Source organism: Chaetodon trifascialis, chromosome 12, assembly GCF_039877785.1.
Source record: "Chaetodon trifascialis isolate fChaTrf1 chromosome 12, fChaTrf1.hap1, whole genome shotgun sequence".
Taxonomy (NCBI): Eukaryota; Metazoa; Chordata; class Actinopteri; order Chaetodontiformes; family Chaetodontidae; genus Chaetodon; species Chaetodon trifascialis.
Window position 1 is genome coordinate 15,079,466 of NC_092067.1, and position 19,426 is coordinate 15,098,891.

The 19,426-nt window shown below is 40.4% G+C and overlaps 1 protein-coding gene across 2 annotated transcripts in view; it reads right to left on the reverse strand.

Moving 5' to 3' along the window:
• b3galt1b (UDP-Gal:betaGlcNAc beta 1,3-galactosyltransferase, polypeptide 1b) overlaps window positions 1-17,979 on the reverse strand; it is a 48,316-nt gene extending 30,337 nt beyond the window's left edge. Inside the window, exons 1-3 of one of the 2 annotated variants that reach the window (XM_070975952.1) lie at window positions 17,899-17,979; window positions 6,400-6,897; window positions 5,793-6,005 (exon numbers count right to left, since the gene is read on the reverse strand). The gene's annotated coding sequence lies outside the window, so the exon portion shown is untranslated. The remainder of the gene's footprint in view (window positions 1-5,792; window positions 6,006-6,399; window positions 6,898-17,898) is intronic. The other variant, XM_070975950.1, reaches the window with a different exon arrangement.
• Between the last annotated feature and the right edge of the window lie 1,447 nt (window positions 17,980-19,426).

The window sequence follows — 19,426 nt, forward strand, 5'->3', positions numbered from 1 at the left end:
GGACTTTTACTGCACATCTAACAGTAGGCTAGGAAGATAAGCAAAAACTCAGTGCAAAGTAATAAGAAAATAACCCTGCAGAGGTAAAGACATAACCAGTCTGGGGCCAGCTCAAATCCAGCCACCTTAGTTTATTAAAGTGTCTGCAAAGCCAGTGGTGGCGCAGCCTTGGGTGGTTCATCTCAGCTGCACAGTGTGGATGGGAGGCCTGATGCCGGCAGTGCTATTACACTTTCTACAATAAGGTTTTGAGATACAGGCTCGTGGCAAACTGAGCCAAACCACAAAAAAGTAAAAGAACATGCACATCTCAAAGACACTTTCTAAGCCACTGCTGAACTGGTGCTTTGAAGTGGACTCTTTATACTAACATTTAAGGAAAAACTTAAAACTTTAAACTTCAGTATAGAGGTGTTGAGTCAATGCATGACCAAATCTTTATCAACTAATCTTCAGTGTGGACTGACGATATTGAATCACCACCGTCACTGACCCGATCAGCAGCTTTTAGCAGCAGAGCTCCTCATTGGTGACCGAGGGTGCCTTTGACAGCACAGCCGTGACTCGCAGCACGCCACTTCCACGTTAAAAAGCATGTCCAGCCATGACAGCCACAGAAACAATCATGATTTGATATTGATATTGATTGATCGTAGTTGTATCTCAGCTGCTGAGCTATTAACCATAGTGGTGCTTGTTTTAGCTAAGTTTGTATTGAACTGAACGTGGGTGGTTGGACTCGCAACAGACTGAATGTACTATGATGTCAGAATCAGAGTTCAAGCTTATTTGAAGTGACGCGACTGCTTACCTTTGGAATAAAAGTAAACCAACCACAGCCCGTGACTGAACTGAACTTTGAACTGAACTGAACAAAATGATTTGGGATTCCCACATCTAATTCAGTACGTGCTCATTGTTTCCAGCTCAACTAAAACTAAGGATCTCATGAGAGGCATAGCATGATAGTAATAATTCAAAGAAAGGCATTATTGGTTGTATCGCCCTGCACATAATGCAAGAGGTAGAAACACATCTCATAAATGTCTGGAGCTCTGTGCGAGGCTATGATGGATTGTGCTGAGACACAATGAATGTCTCCCCAACAACAGGGATATTCTGTTATTGGACCGACAATCTAATTTTAACTTCTCACTGATAGTTGAGCTTGTCTCTGCATGTAACAAACTTAGTCCAGAGAGATGTATGTAGTGTTTGCTTTAGTAGATTTCAGCCTACGCTATTGCTCTATACAACCTTTCCCTTTGACAAAGTATGAATGCTCACGGAAAGCTTTTCAGTACCTTTACAATATTAATAGCACTGAATAGTTACTATACTTATTCAATCTCAGTCCTTTGCAAAATTATTGCACTCGAGAAAGTGAACATAAGCTTTGTGAACTGTTGTGCAACACTATTACACTGCCTCGTTGGTCTTACACGCTGCAGGTTTGGCAGAACTGTTTACAGCTGTATTGACTGATGAAATCATTAGTTGATTATTAATGGAATAGTCAGTCAACCGATGTTGTTTTTCTGACATTTTGTATCATTTCAAATTGAACACCTTTCCTTTTTTTAACTTTTCTCACACAACCAAGTTGATGCCATCACTTGTTATCTTGTAATGGGCAGTATTTGGGACATTTTGTATCCTACTTATTAATTGGTCAAACAAAAAAAAAAAAACTGCGGACAGCATCCAATCCTTAATAATAAGCTAGTAGTTGCAGCCCTAATTAGGACAGCTACTGAATGAGCATGAAATATTATGTGAAATCCTTGAGAGGAAATGGCTTTAATGCTGAGGCCATTACAAACACAACAAAATATCCTTTATCTATACTTTGTCCTGAAACATTGCCCTTCTACAAAGCAATTACAGAGGGGAAACGAGGAGCTGCAGGTACTCTTGTGGAATACAAAGGACGGCACAGCAGAAAGGATTTGGGTCTTTGAGCACTTGGACACAGAGTGATTAACCTTTATCTTTCAACCTGTCCCTGTCAGACATCATTAGTGAGAGGACACTCACAAGAAAAGATGGCATGAAACAACGAGGAACATTATGTATGTACACCCCGTTCCTTTTGTCACAGAGTTTTATTTTAAACAAAGTGACAGAATGTGCTTTGGCATGCTGCTATGTCAAGTAGCACTGCAGCATGCTGCTAAAAATACATGATAAACAAATGCACTCTAATTAAGTTGCATTCATTGCCACATTTTGTCGCCGTACATTTCTGGGCTGCTCATGACGCCACTTAAAAGTATATTTGCAGTGTTTTATTTGAGGTGTTTTATCAGTGCACTTATTGTTTTTCATTATTTTATCATTTCAACTGTCACTCCAACGAAAGCACAAAGCAGTTTAGGAACGCCTCAGCTTTCTCCCCACTTTTCCTTCTCTGGACCTTCACTGTATAGAAGCTCAGTTCAAAGTGACCACATGGGGATCATGGCATGACTTGCAGCACACTGTGACTCCATAACCTCATGGGCAGACAGAGTTGTGCTAATAAGGACGCTGGAGAAGGTGCATGCAGTTTTCTTTCCACCACATTATCCCCAGTGCTGTGCTCATTATAGCCAAGCTGAGCAAACGCCTACTAAAAGTATTCTACTCTTCCATGCAGGGGCATCATGCAAGCCAAACTTCCATTCCATTAGAGCGGAATTCAAAGACTTTGGGGGACTTTGTAGCTCAGTAATCTCCCACTTTATATTAGGCTGAATACTGTATATTTATTTAGAGACTTATGTGCCAATTATTGATGCTGTTATGGTTATTGACACTTATTCACTCACTTCTACACTAGCTTCTACATTCCCATAAAAAGAGCCACAAAGGAAATTAACTTAGAGAACATATATAATAAAGCCACGGATGAAAGGAAGCTGCCAACATGGTAATAGCTGCATTTTCAAACACAATGCAGGAAGCAGCATTAATACAGATGAGGCTGCGCTGACATTGTCTCATACCTGTGTCTGCTCCACTGCCAATAAAAGCTCAGACTGAGCAGTGACAGCCCTCTTTCCCACCTGCTCAACCTCCTTGAAAGATCCATCATCACCATTAGCTCAGGTACATGTAGCCTGTACCCACATCTACACACACCCTGATATAACATTAACTAGTGAGAGGCGAAGCAATAATAACCAAGTGTAGAGTTTTCATACCTACTGTAATGAGCAGCTGCAAGACTCTAAAAGAAATCCCTACCTCCAATAACACCAGGAAAGTGGGGTGTGTGACTTTTTGAGGCATGATCTATGACATAATTAGTTTGACTCATGATGCAAAATGACAACCAGGGCATATTCTAAACAATATAGAGATAAAATGTAAAATAAACTAAAAATATATGAAATCTGGATATGAAAAATCTGGTGGGGCACGTGCCTCCCCCAGCTTGAATGGGCATGACAGGTCTGATTCTATAACTCTTGTTACCTCTTATGTATACAACAGTGTCGTCAGTGCAGTCACAGTGCAGGGATATGCCTGGTTGATGCATAGTGCTGTTATTTAAGTGTCCTGCATCTCCTATAGATCTCATTTCTCCAGTGACAGAAACAGACTATTACACTAAGATCAAGCTGCATGTACATCAGCATGGTAACTGCACACCACATGACATTTCCCATTTATTGAAAATCAATGTTCAATAAAACCTCTCACTGCAGCCGTCCTTCTCCAAAGCACACACGAAGCAAAAGCAACTCCGGCAGACAGAAAACACTCCACACCAGAATATTCTGAAAGAAAAAAAAAAATCTATTTGAGTTAATTGAGATAATAGATGCTGAAATGGTGGAGCGAGTATTTGCAGCCTCGAAAAGGGAACTTCCACATTAAATCAGGCATTTAGTGTTTCTGCTTGTCTGAGGTACCATCATAACACATCACACAGATCAGCTCATCATGAGAATGAGGCTCCTCGCCAAAACCTGTAATCTGCAACTAAGGGAATAATCTAAACTCAACAAATGTAACATTGTGCAAAGATAGGTCATTTGTATTCTGCTGTGGATTTCATGTGCAACCAAAAGTGCTCTCCTCCGGGGGCTTGCACTCAGAGTTCAAATAAATTCAGCTGCTGACCTCTGGAGCTGTGACCAGAGGGAGAGCTGGTGATTTAGTGTGCGACGCTGATCAAAACATAAACAAAGGAATGGAGAGAAAACTCGCACTGTGTCTCTTAAAACGCAGACTTTAAGATCACACAGGAACCCATTCAGATGAATACAATAGACCTGTCACAGAGGCATAAAGATTACTGGATCCCCTTAAAGAACACTGTTGCTATGAATCTCTTTTTCAAGCACTTAAACTGCCTCACTGGAGTATTTCTTCTTGAACTGACTTGAGACAACTCTGGCCTGGTATTACATTTCTAAACAAATAGAAATTCAAAGTGACTAAGCACACATTTAATAGCAGAGCAGTAGGTTGCACTCTGCTGTATCTTGTCTGATCTTCTGCTTTACAGGAACACTGCTCTTGTTAAAAACACTCTCTTAATGTACGTTAGATGAGATTTCACATCTGTGTGCTCAATGAAGAAAGAGCTAGCCTAGCGATGTCAAAACCTGACATATTTGCGTTATATCTTCTGTATGTTACACACACACACACACACACACACACACACACACACACACACACACACACAATGAGGAAATGAGACACTGGCTTTCATGGAAGAACCACTCGGAAGAACAGATTTGTTCATAAGTGACACATACATGTGATTTAAGAGAAGATGTGGCAGAGATTTTGTTGCGTGTAATTTGAATTCATGAGTGGTCCAGACATGTTGTAAAAGTCATGCACAAGGGTAAGACACACTAATTTGATCTGAAATGTCTTAATAATGTTAGTTAACTAAAAGAAATAAAATTTTTCCAATGAAACTTTCCCACCTTACATGGCCTTACGTGGCAATTTTATGAGCATTGATGATGCTAACGATGAGATCTCACAAACGTGCACCCACTACCTCATGGACAAATAAAATTCATTGGGCTGAAATGAGTAATTTCCCACTTAAGAGAGTTTGATGAATCTGCATCCAATCCCGTCTCAATCTGAGAATACCCTTGCCTGAGGGCCGATGTGTTTTAGCAAGAAATTAGCTTACATTTTCTTCTTTTAGCTGCTCCACATTGGGGGTCGCCACTGTGGTTCTTTCTGTTCTCTGGCAGAGCAGGCCCACCCACCACATTTTTGATTTGGCATATACTTTTTATGCTGGATGCACTCCCTGATGCAACCCTCGTCAAGTAGGAATGCACTGGCTTGCACATCCCTGGTGGATGGGGAGCAGCATGCTGGAGCTATTTAGTGGTTCAGCAGCATGCAGCACATCATAAGTGATGAGCTTTGCTCACTCTCCTGACTATATCCCAGGTAATTCTTGGGTGTTTTGGTTGCTAGCTTACGAGCTCACAAGATAAATGTCACTCTTGCACAATTTTCTCTGGAGCTGTTGGAAAAGTGTATTTTTCCTCTGACAGTTTCCTCTTTTCCAAGAGTGCTAAGCTTGGCTAAATACATCCTGGAACAACCTCTCTACTGAACACACAGCAACGAACACCTGGTAAGACTGCTGACAAGCAGTTTTGTCTTTGAGACTTTGAATGTTGTTGAATGTCACAAAAAAGAGACTGAAAGATTCAGATCTTAAGGTTTGACCTGATGATGATCTGGTATAAACACTATTAATAACACTAAAGATTTGAAAAGAAAGTGTTTAAATGTTAAAAATAATTGTCAGAACTGACCTGAAAGACTCGCATACAGAGTCGCAATTTCCAGTCATTATTGTTATTTGGCACTGTTATCAGTTGTGACAGAAGCAGGATGTTACGAATGGAAAGGGCTGTATAATGTGACTGGTTTATGACCGTTGTGGCTCCCAGGGGGCACTGGTTCGAATGCATCCAGATGTTCCTTTAGTTGTTTATTGAAACTAGAATATCAGCAGGTTTGTGGCTCTTGAAAACAGAGAAATAATGAAATAATTAGCAACAACGTAATCTATGGACAACAATCTATAACACTTTCAGAGGTTAAACCAATTTTCTATTAGTCATGACCTAAACATAGTGTTAGAATAGATGCCCGATACAAAGCAAATGCAAGAACCAGGAATAAAATAATAACTTAGAAGCCAAACTTCTGTGATCTCTGTTTAAAGAAGAAATTAAATGCAACTATAAGGCATCATGCAAAATCAGCTGAATATCTTCTACATATAAATTATGGAGCACAACTCGTCTATGCAGCCAGACAAATATTACAATCAAATGTAGCATCGGAAGAAATGTTGCCTACACTGTGCAAAGAATAAAAAACTAATAATAAAACAAACAAATGAGAGGCACTTACGGCTTACAGAACAAGCAAAGCACCTCCATCAATATATATGCTGTAACAAATGCTTTTGGAGGCTACGATGCGCCGCCATTATCCAAACAACAACCAACAGGCAATAGATGATATTTTCTGGGCAAACAGACACAAAGCAAACATTATTATAAGATGAAACTAATTTCTGTGCTTAATACAAATTTTTGAGGAAACCCTCGCACAGACCAAAACTCTAACTTTAAATATATGATCTATTCACAAACACTAGCGCTCTCCTCCAAACACCTTAACAAGCAGGAGAGCGTCGAGCGGCACCTGATTGGCTACCTCTCGTTCAACCTGTCTGCTGAGGCTGTCCTCACTACCGCTGCATCTTCTGTGTGTGAATGACATTTTAGAGATAACATTAATACATTTAAAACGTGTGTTTTTATCTGTCCACTTATCTGAATGGTCCTGTCATTTTTGAGGGCATCCTGACATGAATTCTCCTGAGCTCCTGAGTGTAGAAAATACCTGAGAAGGAAACATAATGTGAAATGTTTCCATGACAATTTTTGGCTCTGGCGACTTTTTTGTTTTCCCAGTCAAACAGCTTTTAACATCATCTCCCCCAGTGGCCTTAGCTTTATGCATGCTTTTCCACATTTTAATGTGCCGAATATATTAATGAATAATTCTTTGATGTGTCAAAGTTATTTTTCTGCTGCCTACAGTAAATGACTGGCCTGTAGCAGTGTCTTTTTATACAACACTCCAGGCCGACCGGGCAATCATGCCCCGCAAAAGCTGCAAAGCTCGATTTGACTTAAAAAATATCCTGTTTACAAAAGATATTTTCATTTGGCTAAAACTCCCCTAAGATCGAAAAGAGCCACACTCTCCCTCTCTGTCTCAGATTCTTCCATCCAGCTCTGGCAAATATTACCCCAATTCAGCCTTCAGATGCCTTAAAGACAGGGTCTTTAATCTTGTGCTGATGTGTCTGCAAATGGACCAACGGAAACCACGTGCATTTATCTTCCTCTGTCAAATGCCAGCATCATCTCTTGTTAAAATCTTGTTCAGCGCCTATGTGTTTCTTTATCGCAATTAATTCATATAATTACTGGCTGACTGATTAAATACTCTGCAAAAAGATAGATACTACTTTGCATCAAATGGTCTAATTTAGTTCAACCCGCTGTTGCTTTCACACTGGAGCTCCAGCAAACAGTCGAGAGGACATGTCATTTTTCTCACACGCACGACGCTACAATTCTGTATTCCCCAAACAAATCACTTTTTCTCATCAAGCGTGTCTGACTGGAGAGCTCTTCCCTGAGAGACAAAACCGGTAGAGAACTGTCTGTGATCTCCCTCCTTTCATATCGCCCAACAGATGTTGCCTACCAAGTTGCAGAGGAGTTGACCTTTTCTCTCCTCCGACGCAGAATGCCTCCTGAATAACAAGTTGTGCTGCTGAAGAAAAAAAAATGCATAACCTAAAATTACTAATTTGATGAATTGGATATGAAGCAAAAGCAAAAGAAGAACAATATTACCTTCCCTCGAGCTCTCCACTGGCACGGGAGAATAACAAGTGAAGAAGAGCTCAAGGAAGCCTTCAGGGGATGATCGAATGGTTGGGTCTGCACGACTCCTTTGGCTGAAATGTTTCTATTTAACTCATGTTTCAATTAAAAGCTCTTTTCGAGCAGTCATTGCAGTGGGCAGCTCCAGTGCTTTAGGACACACTGCACAGATTCAGGACATTTATCCACTTGTACAAGAAAACACAAGTCAGAATTGATGTTGCGCTGAAAGCAGATCAAAATGTATGGTGTAGGACTGAAACACTTGTCACCCTGAGGTTTGCCTCATACGTTTTCTGCAGTCACCACCGAGGCTCCACTTCAGTAATTGGCTGGGGATTTTGAGGAATATCAATTCCAGGCAGGCTGTGCATTGCTTTGTGCAAGGTGCTGCTACAGTGTCACCTTCACAGGCTGTCCCGTTGCTCGGCCCCCCCTTTGAGAGAGGGGAATAGCACTTAGATCACAGGCATCTTCTCATATTTTTCTGAGGCAACTGCCCTGGATCAAGAGAAAGGGATTCATAAGACGTCTTTGACCTAGTCTGGCGATAGTGCAGGACACTGCAGTGAGGATTGGCTTAATAATGTTGACACGAGCATCATTATAAAGCCTGAAACATAGAGCAGACTGCCTCACACGCACGCAAAGAAAATGAATCTACTTTTTATTACCAGCAGAAAGCACTAATTCTCTCCCTGACAGGCTATACTCTATGTTCTTGTGGGCAGCTTTGTTTTGCCTACTTGCTATTTCGGTCTTTGATCACACAGCTATAAATATGGATAAAGCAAGGCACCTGCTCTCTCTTTCAATGCATGTTTTTTAAGCACAAACACTCTTGACCCAATAGATCTTTGTCACTTTGAACTACCAGTGCATGATGGATGTCTGGAACTGCATCAGTATGTTTTATCCTTCTCATGTGTTGTCCCTCAAATGAACTATCAAACGTTAACCAGCATATAGAGCATTAGAACATTTGCTCGGCTGCAAAGTCATCTACCATTTTGCCGTTGTTCATATTAGTGTGTCTGCATTATGCATGAGACGCCGTTACATTTTGTCGTGTCCCGCATGCGTCACTCCAGCATTGCTCACTGCCGATCAACTGATTTAGAGTCGTTTTGCACCTGTTTCATAATTGCCACATGCACAGTATAAGCACCTGTGATTTTCACACTTTTCAATGTTAGCACGTTTTGTCTTCACAGATGGCCACTCTCGCATTTGTCTAAATGTTGGAGGATTAAATAAAGGTAAAACATTATATCATCATCATGCATAGCATCTACAGCACATGGAAGAGATGCTCAAATACTTGTAGGTGATAACTGTGACCGTCAGTGACCCAAACAGGTTAGCACATAAAAGACTGCTTTCTATACAAGGTGGCTGGATGTGAAGGCTGGATTTCTGTTTTGATTTATTTTTCCTGAAATCATCTTTTTTTTGTGCACTCAAGGCCCATTCTGTTATGCAACATGCTGTTATACAAGCATCTCAAATACTGTTTGACTTAATATAACAATTTGTGTGCAATCTGCTTTTTTGTTTTTGCCTGTTAGCAAAAGCACAAAGCTGTGACAGTGGGAAGAGCTGATGTAGAATATTTTTGCTGAATTTTTGGAATGAATGAAACATTCAGTTTTCACCTCATACTATTAAAATACTTTTTGGTTAATTGGGGGACCGAATAACAGTGTTACTGTGTGGGAGCAAAGCTGATAAAACATGCTACAATGTGGAAACTGTCTTGGTTGTGTGATTGAAGTATTTTGTTATCCCCTCACACTTGAGAATCTGGTGCTACCCAATATTTGGAGCTTTGGCTTAATTAATGAAAGTGTTGTTAATAATTTCCTGTTGAATTGAGTGGCAGGCTGAACAGGCTTGTTATCTTTCATGTGGACACAAACGTGGCATCATTCTGCTCTGTAAAATGAACCAAACCCAGTGAGATCAGGATGAGCTTTAGACAGCAGGATGATCAGGGGACGATGCAATGAGTGAAAATGTTTAACTGGCTGATTTGGACACTAGTGTACCATATTGCATATTCAGCTGAGTACTGCGCGAGCCCTGAGAGTGTCCACAGCACTGGGACTTCAGTGGGAGTTTAAATGAGGGGACCCAGCTCCAGAGGGACTCTTTCCTGCTGGCAAACAGTGAGCTAATTTACTCCATGACTTAACAAATCACATACTGCATTAGATGAAAGTTTGCCTTTATGGCGCTCTAAACTAATAGAGGTCTTCTGTAATTATATCATTTCTAAACATTCAGTGTTCAATATGAGACAACAGGATCCACAACATCTACCTTTTACAATGGAGTGAGGAAGAGGAGGAGCTGAAATGTCCTGAGTCTCTGTGAGAACATGTGCAGCACGTGAGAATATACTTTAACTTACACCTGAATATGCTGCTGTCAAAATGCTAACTGAACCGTGCAGAAAATCTCTCATTGTCATATGTACAATAAGATATATGGTAGAAATATATATATATACTTGATATACATAGGATAGAACAACCCCATGGCAGACAAGGATGGTGTTATTGGGCAATTCTGTAAAACCCTGGATTACATTCAATTTCAGCTTTCTACCTCCAACTGCAATGTTTTTAAAATTCTTACTTTCTTCAATATCTAGCCATGGCAACTATGGTTAAACATCCCCTCCAGACATGTTTAAAAATACTCCTGTTGAATAATCATTTGGATCTGGCATGTTTTTTTCCCCCACAAAAGATCACCTTCTTAACAGTTCTTAAAATTAAGCTTACTTCTTCTCCCTCACTGAAAAAATCAGTCTATTATTACGCAAATATCGTTGATTTCAAAAGTTCAACTGCTGAAAACAAACTTCAGCGACTATTTCCCACAAAAAGTCACATTCTGGAACACAATTCGGTTCCAAATTAGTTGTGATGTTTCCCCCTTCAGCAGATGAATGTGGAAACAACCTTCCAGCATCAAACTCTGCATGTGCATCAGTCTGCACAGCGAGGGTCAAACATCCAAGCATTTATGAGTGGAAGAGGACTTTAAGGTTAGGAAAAAAATTGTGGCTACAGCAAATAAACTATGGTTAAGGTTTGAGAGAGATGGTGGTTTTGGTTCGTGAAAAGGTGAATTGTAGGTATTTAAAGGTTACTGACAGAAACTCGAACTGTTTCCTTCTTTAAGACATTGGACAGAAATTGTCCAATATGAACTTTCCCATGGAAAGTTTGACAGCATCGCAACACCTCTGTAAGAACGGCTGTGTGTCACATTTAATTCACTCAGGGGTCTCAGACGGCTCCAGACGGCAGCTTTCATACCTTCAAAGGTCATTTTGGATTGTTTGTGTGGAGATGGAGAAAATATTGTGCATAGATTTTTGTATTGGCCCATTTTTTCCCCCCAGGAGAGCAATTCGTTATCCCTGAATGTACAAGTCGGTCTTTGAGGCATTCAGAATAGTAGAAGCGTGAGTAAAATAAATCAGATTTGGGCTGAGCTCAAGGACTGTTTAAGACTATGAAGTTGCTCAGCTGACTGAGACAAGCTGCCAGTCAGAGAGCGTGTATGTTAAAGGATTACGACAGAGTGTCTCACTGTGTCTCCTGGAAAAATACGTACAGTAAGCAAGTCCTTCGAGCCAAAAATAGCTGCAGATGCAGAGTGAAAAGTCATTCACATTGATTAGATGATTTCTCGCGCTGTATCATTTTTACAGTAGCGATGGTCTTAGAATTAGTATTAGCATTACCCTGTATCATTATATTATTCTATTTTTAAAGCATTCATTAAAAATGTATTTTCTTAATTCAACAGAAATCTAATTGAAGTCTTTTTTAAAAAAAGAAAAGATAATATAATATGTCTTCTGTAACATCTTGAGGTCTTCTAACAAATGGATTTACTTGATTTAGTCTCTATTTCAAAGACAACCACCACACAAAATAACACATTACTCCACAAAGGATTCACACACATCATCTGTTATCTTGAAACCCAAAACAACAGACCTATAAACATAGCTCTGCTCTTCTCTTAGAACAAATGATGCTTGCTGCACACTTTATTTATTTAAATTACATGAGTTGAGATGCTGGCCCACGTCAGGAGCGGCACCATTGTCAAAGCTGCTTTGCCATGTGAGGGTCATGGCTCCTGCAGAACTTTTCCAGGGTCCTTTTTGCAACAGCAATAAAAATGCTTTGCTCTGCTGCTCACTGGGGAAATCAAGCCAAACTTCAACAGGCCCCAGTCCAGATTCATTCCTCTAATAAGGTAGCTAGAAACCAGTCATGGGCTCGAACCGTTCCTCAATGTCTCCCAGCAAAATGCATTTCTTCAGTCTACTATTTGTAGCCATGAAACAGATGGAATAGAGCTGAATGCTGCCGACCACTCGCTGTGCAATCACAATGTTTTTTCACATTAATTCTTGAACAAATCTGTCAATAGCTGCGGTATGCTTAACAACACACTGTATGTATAAACATGTACAGAACAACATTGCCAATACTGTCAGTAGACAAGCCAAACTCTGCTTATTTGAAACTGCAACTGAAGAGCAGGAGAGAATAATTTATTGTCTATCTATATCTAATATAAACCTTTGTTTGTTGACTACATAATTGCATTTAAAATTGTTTTATTTCTAACCTCAATTCTCAAACCTCAATTTCTAATCTATGTAACATCACAGACAGTTCTCACAGGTAAGTGAGAAGAATCTTATAAATGAAAAAAGGAAGAAAAGCTGGGAGGCAGCTCCAGAGTCTCGTTAAAATTTCAATACAAAAAGCAATTACAGTATGTGTGTGGGAGGATCATAATGATTAAAGCTGAGGACATATTTGGATGCTCACACAAACTAACAAGGCACTGAAAGCAGGTAAATGCTCTATGCAATAATAGAAATAAAACTGCAGTCCAGTCCAGAGGACCACGAAAACCTTTAATATTCAGATTTGACGAAGGCTTTTAATGATCTGCAGATGATCCTCAAAATGAAGGTAACTACTAAGGACTCATATTGCTACCCATGAAAATTACATGGGTATGTTGTACAACTACTGCACTCATCTTATAAACAAGACACAAGCCATAATTTCACATGAAGGGAATTACCTAAGCACAGTTTAGTTTTACTGGGCAGATCAGTAGTTTGAGGATACAAAATAAAAATGTTTTATTGCTGGAAAGCATGTTTAATTAGGTCCTGTGAATAGAAAGTGGAATGGAGGCTGTAATCGCCTGGGGTTCTTCAAAACACAGAAAAAGCACGATTTCATGCCAATTTTGAGGCGAAAGGGGGCTAATCATCACTTCTGGACAATTTTGGTGATTTTCCCAGGAGGAAAAGCTCTTAAGATGTTCCTCAATGTGTGAGCAATGAGCATGTAGTAAACAGCATTCAAAGATTTAATTCTACACGTAGACAGTCTTAAAAGCTGCATGTATATCTATTTATCTTTGACCGGCCTCGCCTCGCTTCTTATCGCCTGTCAAACCTACTGAAACCGAACCCATCCTCAACACACACTAGTCCCGCCTCCCTCCCTTCCCTTTCCTTTGTCCTCGCCCTTTTCCCCTTCATCCACCCCTCCTCTCATCCAGTCATCCTCTCATCTCTCCTTCCATCCACTCATCCTCCCTCAATCCTGTGCATCTCCCTTATACCACCACACAATCTCTCCTTCTTCCTGGCCTCATGTTTTTTTTTACATCTGTTCATCCAATACTATCTTTAAGGCATAATATGTAACATTTCCACATTAAAATGCCTCAACTAGACTTATGTTATTGAGCTGTGTACTTACATTATCCCAAATGTTTCCAACAATGTTCAGACCCTGAGAAATCTATATTTTTTTTCTGTAATTGGGTCACTTGTTAATGGCAACATATCCCCTTAACCCCCTCTGGTTTCTCTAGCAGGGAAACACCAGATGACACGTCAGAGAGCGATGAAGCAGTCAGCCATAGTGACTGAATGTAGCGCAAATAAAACTTTAATACATTACCTCATCCATAATTCCTGAGTCATGTCAGAGAGATTTCCATCGCAATGGTGGTTGTTTAACAAGGAAGACTACAACTCCCACGATCCCACGCGTCTTCACAACATCATCAAACTACATCTTTTGTTATTGTTTTGATTGAGAGACCCCTGGTGGCAGAAATCACATACTGTGCGTTTAAACCTCGTCGTCACACGAGGCCGCGGGGTCAGCAGGAGCGAAATTCGGTTTTGAATTTGTCCGTCAGCCACATTTCAAGATAAAAGGAAACAAACTTTGCAGAGTCTGCATGGGTCTCTCACCACACATTGTCTCATTCTCACTATCTGATAATCAATATAACAAGTACTCCACATGTCTCTGATAGCTGATAATGTTGCCCCTACACTCTGCTGATTGCACTTTTATTCAATACATGTAGAACAATCTAACAGTAGAGCATGAGCTATCTTTGAATGCAGACTTAAGCTGAAAGGATTGGTCAATCAATGTTTGATTTTGATCATCTTTTTTTTATATTACATAGCTCCTGCCTCTCACCTGTGTGGATTGTCTCCTTTTCATGGTGTTATCTGGTAGAAAACTGAATATTTTCAAGGTTTTGGACTGTTGGTCTAGAAAACAATGATGTGTTTTTACACAATTTCCTGACATAAAATAGACAGTATCAATGGAGAAATTAACCTGAAGATTAATTGATGGTGAAATAATTGTTGCAGTAGTTGCAATTAGAACATCCTGATGGAAAAAGTCACAATTATCCTTGAGTCATATGTTCCAGTGCCACTCATTGCACTCGAGATCAGGGAATTAGAGGATATAAGACCATTCAAACACAGGCAATGCTGCAATACGAAAATCACTAAATACATCGTGATACCAGTGTAAATGAAGAGGAAAATGTCTCACTATCAAGGCAAAGGTGGAGGACTGTAGTTACCCACTGTAATATGAAGAGCTTTTAGTTTTATATATTTTTATGTAGAGAGCTGAGGTGAAAGTGTGTACAAAGGAAATGAAGCACTTCTCCCTCAGAAACGCAACAGATAAAATTACAATAATGCTATAATAATATTGTATCACAAGAGATCAGCCCATAATCATTATTTAACTGAATAACCATCATTGTATGCACAAATGACCACCATTTCCCAAACAAACATCTTGTGGTTGCTGCCTGCCCTTCATTAAAAACGCCAGTTTATTTATAGTGAATAATCTATGCTCCCCGCCCAGTCAAATTTCAACAAGGCTAATAATTAAACTCAGACCAGTTTCACAGGAAATACACACAGGAAAAATGTACTGTACACACACACACACACACACACACACACACACACACACACACACACACACACACACACACACACACACACACACAAAATGCATAAAATTTGCATAAAATTTCAACATGCACAAAATTGTTCACTTTCTGAGGAACACACTACACAGCAGCGAGGCAGGAGCTGCACGCAACCCATCAACTCGCCTACAAGAGCATCTCATGTGCGAAGGTTAACACGAGGACCTACAGCTACTGTACTGTCACATGTGTTTTCAGTTATTTTTGGACAATCAGGCCGTTTATCAGGCTTCAATGACATCTCCTTCACTGTCTTATGTAAGTTTTGTTGCACTAAGAGTTGCATGAATAACACTTATTGATTCTTTCAAGCATGTAGAGTTGATTTATTTAGCTGTTTTGCAGCTTTGCTTCGTTTATCTTCAACCTGAAACCACATCTAATTAGCCTTAACAAGCATTGCACATATTATAGTTTGAGCTCAGTATATAGACTGTTTGAAGCTCATGTGGACTTTGAATAGTCTGACATGGTTTTCCATCATTGTCATAGTTTAGAAAAGGTACCCCGACTGGGTTGTTATTAAAATTATGGAGCAGTTTTGATATTTCCATCCAAGTCGTGTCCGTGCTAAAATTATCCATTGAATTTGCATATTAACAACAAGTTTTGTAAATAGGTGTATGAGGAATTAGGTCACATGGTGAGACTCAGCATATTTGGGCTAGTTGCTGCCTAGTAGCCACTGTGCTCTTTGCAGCCCACACAACAGAAGTGCTTTAAACCTGTTTGGTTTCAAGGAAAAGGCAAACCAGGATTCAGTGTTATGCATTGTAACATATAATTTCAGCTGTTTCTAATAGAATTCTGCTATAATTATTTATTGTGAAGCTGCCAAGGAAGGGCTGCATTATGTGTGTGTGCATGTGTGTGTGTGTGAGGGAGGGAGGAGAGGTTAAGTTTAATCTAAGTCGTTACTATTCGCACTGGCCCTCTGCACATTCTCCAACAGGTCAGAGATGTTACACATTAACAAAGAATGTGTCAAGCTGTGCTTTTAGGGAAGAGAACTAGCCAGCAAGAAGAGACGCCGCACACGTGTCGACCTGTTATTACAGCAGCAGGCCTATGTACGGGGAAATACTGCACCATTGTCTCCACTTCAGTAACCATCACAGACCTAAGGATGCATTAACATTATGCAAATATTTTAAAACCAACAATCTTCACTACCTCCACACAGACCTTAAACAAGTCATTTATTTCAAAGCTAAAAGCACTGCCAACGTCTACATCAATGCTGCTTATAAGCCCAGTGTAACAAGAGAAGCAACACTGACTAAGCAAAGTTACAGTACACTTAAACCAGGGATTAAGGCTTTAGACTAACTAGACTAATTACACCTTAAAGAAATGTGATTAGTGAGAGCGGTCACAGACACGTCGTTACAGCATGAAGACGAGCTCAGCAGCCAGCACAACAAGCAAAAAGATGCTTCTAGACGCACGGGTGGCCGGTCCGGCTCTGACCACTACTTACTGTACCAGCAGATGGACATGTAACGGAAACCATCATGTGGTTGAGTGAGAGAGAGAGCATTAGCATTTAATCCAGATAATGATCTAAAATGTCCCAGTAATGGCAGCGAGAGGAAACACAGCTCCTCCAGAGAGCTCGCTCGCTCTTCACTTTGAACTTCTAAAGCTATTCTGATTATTGTCATCACACTGTCTGGTGCAGAAGTGGCAAAGTGACATCTTGAAGAATGGTTGGAGTCAGAAATGGATAATAAGTGACATGAAGTTTCTCCAACTAAAATGAATAACATGATAAACAGCTGTTAGAATTACTTGACTAGAGGACTCTTCCTTGTGAGCTGAGGGCTATCATAATAAATATAAAGGTTAAATAAAAATAAATAATAATAATCATTTTCTCATTTTTAATCTTCCAGTGAGCCAATGTAACATCAAAGTGTGACTGAAGCAGCAGCATTCAATACTGACCAAAATAAATAATAATTACATTAAATGAATAATTATGTCAGCTGACTGCAGAACCTGAAGGACTTTAATTTCTCCACGACTCAATGATTCTCTCTCAAGTCGAATACGAGGCTGCATTTAAAATTGAAGCATTTCCTAAGATGTACAAGCACCGCGAGGGGAAAAATATCCCCATTAACATGCATAAATACATCTGTTTAAACTTTGATAAGATACTATATGTAACTTGGCCACCTGAATCTCCCATCGTCCTGGGCATCCTACGCATTTCGAAGTGCAGAGGTGACGGCCCTTGTGAAACAGGACTGGGATCAGTGTGTGCTCAGACGGGGACTGAGCCAAAGTAGCTGCATCACTGGAGACCCAACCGGGTTCAGCTGCAACGGACTGAGGCGCAGATCAAAGCCCTACAACACCCGAAAAGCTGCGGATGAGCGCATGGAAATGAGGGAGGACGGATTTTTATCTGCGATTACGCAAATCTACAAACAAAAATTATCAGAAAAGTAGAAGCATCACATCGTACTGCATCCCGCAACATAAAGAGACGCTCACCCCGCATTGCACGCACCATGTCGGGCAGAACAGACAGCCTTGTTGTGCCTACCTCACTCAGTCAGTCTCCATCCCACTCAGACTTGTGGTCCTGATGATACGCTACCGCTTTGCTCCAGCATCCTAAAGCACTGTTATTTCGACTGGGGGAAATGATGGTAGTGCAACTGGGATGACGTACCCGCCTGACGAGCCGGAGCTGACCAATCAGAGTGTAATCCGATAGACTCCTTACCAATCGGCTCAGAGGGGGAACCTGAGGACCGCACCTAGGCTGTAGTAGCAAGGTAGATTGACGCTGTGAGAGAATTTCCAGTCAGCTGCAAAGTGTTTTCACAGCAGACAGACACGTTTAGCTCCTGTCCGGACGGAATACGCGCGCGCGCGCACACGCACACACACACACACACACACACACACACACACACACACACACACACACACACACACACACACACACACACACACACACACAGAAGCGCACGCACGCACGCACACACGTACTATAGTGTGTGTGTAATGGGCCAAACAAGTCTGTGTTTTGTTGTTTGATTTATATTATAATTTATTCCAAAGAAAGCAGGTCCTCCTACAGCTTGTCGGCATTATCTCCACTTTTATTCAAAAGTTGATACTGTGCTAAAAATCTGATAACCCAAAATGAACAGTGAAAAAATAAGAGTAAAAATAAGGATTAGAGAAAGAAACATGACAAATCTAGAAATAAAAGTATGCAAATGCTAAATGATGCAGTGTACTGGAGTATGTATGGGGCAGAATGTACAGAATTTAATATGTGCATATGTTGCAGCTGCATTAGGAAAACTGCACACCACACAATGACCTGTTTATGTGTCCCTGCTTTAGATATTATCATATTCAGAGCCTTAATTTACATGTTATATACTTCTTTCCATGTTAAGCAACCAAGCCTTTAATATAAGTTAAAATATATCAGTGGTCTTACCATTTTATAGGTGGTCAAAGGCTGCAAACGGTATGCTGAGCACGTGGACGTCTACACTGAGCAGCAGTAAGAGGATGAGTAACCACATTTGGTCATAAGCTTATTTTAGCCCGGCTGTAAAATTCATCTAAGACATGTGCTGTATCCCCTGCTGCATGTGTTCAAGCTGTTCATCATCTGCCTTTTTTAAATATTCAACTTCCAATTTTTCCCTTCATGGATATAGTTTCCTAGTCGACACCTGCGGTTTGAGCTCCAAAATCCCCTCCAGGGTGGGGAAAGCTTCTGAAGGAGATTATACTGATGATGTGAAAGGGATCTGCTGACCTGCCCCTGTCTCCTGCAGGCTGCCTCAGCCAGACACACACCTGACAGGCTGTGTGACAGCGCCTCCTCATTGTGTCTGAGATGGTGAAACAAGTTTAACATATTTTCAAAGAGACAAATGAAACAATTCAACTCAGTATTTTATTGCTCTTAGATCAGCAATAAAGAAAGTGAACCAGCCTGACAGCATGACAGAATGAGGAATTCTCTTGTACAAAGCAAGGTATAACTGTCTAATCTAAAAAATAAAATTCTTCATCCAAAAATATTTCTTGTTCAAAATAGG